This window comes from Silene latifolia, chromosome X, assembly GCF_048544455.1.
Source record: "Silene latifolia isolate original U9 population chromosome X, ASM4854445v1, whole genome shotgun sequence".
In the NCBI taxonomy this organism is placed as follows: domain Eukaryota; kingdom Viridiplantae; phylum Streptophyta; class Magnoliopsida; order Caryophyllales; family Caryophyllaceae; genus Silene; species Silene latifolia.
In genome coordinates this window covers 143,778,255-143,783,255 of record NC_133537.1, presented here as the reverse complement: position 1 = coordinate 143,783,255, position 5,001 = coordinate 143,778,255, and positions in this window count along the sequence as shown.

Here is a 5,001-nt window from a genome sequence, read left to right as displayed (position 1 = left end):
GCTAAATGTATGCAAATAAGAGTCACATCAAACATCCCCAAACCGAACCTTTACTCGTCCCGAGTAAGGAGGTGACTAGAACTAGACCTTTATTTAGACTAACCTACTAATATAACCGATGTGAGACAATTAGCGGGTCTCACTCCGCCCCTTCAACTCACAACAAGACATCTATGAGGTAAGATGCCTTCTTGCAAGGCAAGGTGGGGCTTGCCAAAATGGCGATACATCCAATCATTAAAGCACACAAATCAAGTAATGGATGCATCTATAAAAGAATAGCCACTTTCCTTATCTAAGTGGCGGAAATTATCTATAAGGGAAACAATCTAAGGCTACACACTCAATTATAGATACAATTTATTCAAGTTACTAAGGAGGATACTAATAAATCACCTCCAAGTTGTGTCAAGTTAGAGTACCTTTGTCCTCAATTGTTAAATGCTTTTGTCAAGAGTAGTCCCTCTATGGTGTTAGAAACACTGGAGAACACTTATGCAATTGCAAACACTGGGATCATTTATATTTGAGTTTCCTATGGGAGTTTTCTTTTGTTGTTGTTTTTCCCCCCCAATTTCTTGTGGCATTTGACATTTGAGAACACTTTCTTTTTACCATTTCTTTTTATGTTTGGCATTTCAATACTTGGCAACTTTCAACTTCTTGCATTTTCTTTTGAACATTTTCAAAGCTACCCCATTTGTAGTGAGGGTGCTTATATTTGAAGCATAGGAGTTTTCAATGTTACTCCTCTTTCCTTTTTGATGCAATTGCAAACTTTTTCTTTTCTTTTAATTTCTTGAACTCAATCTTGAACAATTTTTGTGCCCATTCCCTTTTCGATGACAAAATGTGGTAGAATATGGATAATGGTTGCATGGTTTCAAGGGTCACCTTGGAATAAACGGTAGCCAAGGAGTTATCACACCACAAGGTACTCTTGACTAGGCCTTAATCCATGGGTCAAAGGATACTAGCATGACACATCCTTAGGTGTTTTACAAGTTTTCTAACAAGCGAAGTCTCAAGAAGAAAAAGTATCTACAAAGGCCTATATACACTTGTCAAGTTTCTCAAATAGATGCTTTCACAAAATTTTTCCTAAATGCAACTATATGCCATGATGCAACTAACATTTATACAACCTAATGCATATGCTTCTACCAACTAGTATGCCAAATAATCTAAATGCAATCCTATAATCACATTGTTTATACCACATCAATCAAAATAAAGCCACATAGTCATTAACATAAAGAGGAAAAAAGAGATTGGAAAGATCATACCATGCGCTCTTCAATATCCTCATGTCTCGGATGTGGCGTAGTCGATCAATGTGAAAAAGGATAAACAAACAAGTATACAAACAAGTATATACAATATATACAATGTTAAACTAAAAATAAATGAACATGTTTTTGATTTTTTTAATTTTTCAAATTTTTATGGTTTTTGATTTTATGAAATAAAAAGATATGTTTTTATATTTTTCAAAATTTTAATTGTATTTTTGGAATATAAATTCCCATCCCCCACTTTATTTTGGGCATTGTCCTCAATGTACATGTAGGAGTAGGAATGAAAAAGAAATACATTTTTTTGGATTTTTAAAGTTTTATGGAAATTGAAGTACAAATGCAATGATATGATATGAATGAATGCATGCTCTAACTAAATGCATTTCTATATGACATATATAACAAATGAATGCAATCTAAAATATATTATATGATGCATGATTTCTAGTAAACTATGGTCACCTATTGTCAAACCTCCCCAAACCGATTTAAACACTATTTCTAGTGTAGAAATGAATAGGTTTGGTCATTAGTGAAAAATAATTCTAGTCTATATGCTACTAACTATATGAATCATGCGAAATATATTACAATGCAAATTATACTATGTGAACTATACTATATGAACTACCTAAGGTGAATGATATAATAAAAATGCAAGATAATTGAAAATGCAATACAACTATACATGAGAGAAAGGAAGGGGAAAAAGAATATCTTACAATTAGAGGTGGTGTGGTAGACACCTCTTGCCATCTCACTCGTCATCATCATCATCATCGCGGTATCTATACCCGCTAGAACCTCCTTGGTCATACCCTCCTCCTTGGCCGTAGAACCCTCCACCTTGGCCGCCAAAATTCCTGTCTTGGTTCCCTTGATTAGGGGACAAAAGGTGCGGTTGAGCCCAAGATGGGCGAGGGCCTCTAGGGTCGATATACCCTTCTTGAGCCATTTGGTAATATTGAGGATAAAGGGCTAAATAGTTGTCAACCCTCCCATCGTGCACTCCAAGATCGACCCGTTGCATAAGCTTCATCAAGTCATTCATGTCCGGAGCATTGGGAACTTGGGGAGCGAACGGTACATGTTGAGTGGGGTAGGGTGAAATGGGTACATAAGACGGTGGTGCATTACCCCTTACCGGCATCCCACGAGGTTATTGGGGTTGACGGGGTGCTTCTTCTCTTTGAGGTGGGTTGGGGTGTATCTCGATATGAAGGAGGTAGCTCGGTGTAGGCGAGTACCGACTCAACTGTGGCACAGTAGGTGGTACATTCCACCCCATGAGGACAATAGAGGAGCACCCCTTTGTAAACCACTCCACACTCCCGGTTTGAGTGTAGGTACACCACCGGTGGTGGTAGAAGATGGCATCCTCATTAATCAAAGTGTTCCCCTCGAGCTTTACATAAGTCTCATGAAGGTTAAACCAGGGGGCAAAGATCATTACCCAATATTGAGACTAGGCCTCTCATCACAAAGGTCTTAATGTAAGAATTCCCTTGAGCATAATCAAAGAACCTTGTGAGCATCTCAAGGGGCGTGTTAAAATTATAAGGCCTTGCCCCTTGAACATTTAAATAATACTCTAAAAAGGTCAAGTCAAGGAGAGTGCACCTATCTTGTTCGAATCACCGGATGTTGAATTGCGAAGGTATAGCATTGCTTCAAGTGAATGAGGTCCCTTCCGGAGATAGCTCTCCAAATGTGGTTAACATTGAAGTCGGAGGGCTTATCGGTGTTTTCCTTTGGCACATCAAGACCAAAGACATTTGCAAATTGGTCAAGGGTTAACCTATGGTCTCGATTGCATAGTCGGAATTCCAAACAAACAGTTCTCTGAGTATTTGTGACGATGTGGAGACTACACAAGAACTCTAGGGTAAGGCTAAGGTAGGTTTCCTTATGGGCATAGAATAGCTTTCCGAGACCCATACCATCAATGAACATTTCAGTTTGATACCTTATACCTAGGACCTCTAAAACATTGGTATCAATGAATTGAGTTGGCTCATAATGCCTACCTAGCAATGTAACGAATTTTTGGCGATGTTCATTGTAAGTGAAGATCACTTCCGGGAAGTATTCGAGTTGCTCCACCCCTCCTATCATCACATTGTGATGGCTTCTTGCCTCTCCTTGGATGGATGAAGAAGTGCCCTTGCGCTTCTTGGGTGCGGTCTCAGTGGACTTCTTGCCTTTTCCTCTTAGGTTCATCATTTGTTTGGATTGGGGTTTTTGGGAGATGATGATGTGAGATTTTGAATAGATAAGATAAGGAAAATTAGGGATGGTAAGGGTGTTTATAAAGAAAAAGTGGTGGAAGTCGAGCGGATAAGGGTCGGGCTCGGCGCGGATTCCACGAGGTTTCCAGCGAAAGTTAAGGAGATCCGAGCGTCCCGTGATGGGGACGAGCGTCTTTGTTGAGAAATCCGAGCGTCTTGCTTAGAGGACGCGCGGATTCTTAGTCATGGATCTTGGAAGTTTTGAGACCGGCTTGGGACAGGCGTATCCTGTTTGAAATGAGCGTCTCAGCTGGGTCGAGCGGATTCTTATGAATCTGAGTGGATTCTTATCCAGCGCAGATTTGTTTTCAAGACTATGCTCAAGACGAGCGTCATATAAGAGAGACGAGCGTCTTCCTTCTCGGACGAGCGTCTCCTGAGAAATCCGAGCGGATTGCAGGTCAGTGCTGAATTATTCTCCTGGCGAGGCTCAGGACGAGCGTCTTGTCCTCGGGACGAGTGATGCGTGCATTTTATATATGCATTTTGTACTTCATTTTCACGTATTCCTATGTATATTTAGTAGTGCTTAGCTACAAATGTCCCCCGAATTGTCTGCTTTGGTTTCTGTAGTCTTATTTGAAGGAATGAACCAAAGAGAAGCGAAATCAAGCTTAATACATGTCCATATGCATACATTTAGGAGATGCGTTGAGTCGAAGCTTGGAAAATACTAATTGAGATGCGCAAAGAAGTAAGATAGCTAGGCGAGCAACGGAAGAGCTTCAAATTACAAGTGCCTACTTTGAAGAGCCATATCTCGACTTATACAACCGATTTTCATGGGATTCCAATTGAATATGAAATATTGTCCTCTTAGCTTTCCAACGCCACCAAAAACGCTCTGTTTGACCACGTAACGAAGAAATGGCGGCCGTTTGAAGTTCAGTGCGCGAAGCAGGAATTGTGCGCTGGAAAGGACTCGATCGAGTACTATCTTGTTCGATCGAGTCCTTTTTTTACTCGATCGAATGTGCCTTTTTGATAAGTGTTCGATCGATTAACTAAATTCTTTGATCGAGAGGTTTTAGCTTGGATTTGTTCGATCGAGTGATATAAAGTTACTCGATCGAGTGACTAGCTTATATACCCGAGATTTTTATCCCGTGTTAGGTTTATTTTATGTTAATAATCACTTCCCTATATAAAGGAAGTTGGGGGATTAGGTTAAAATCATATCTTATACTCTTAATCACTACTCTTACTCTTAATGACTGCTGGGAACTTTGCTTTTCTTCTTTTTTCCGGATTCGCTACTTTGTAATCTTTCTTTTGCTCTCTCTATTTAATCTTTCCTCTCTTTAGTTTGTATCTTTCATTATGTTTGTTCTTGCTTCTTCCTTCTCTTTTGCTTTATTCATTATTATGTTTAGCTAATTCTCCTGCTAAGATTTAGGAGATTCAATGAGTTGATG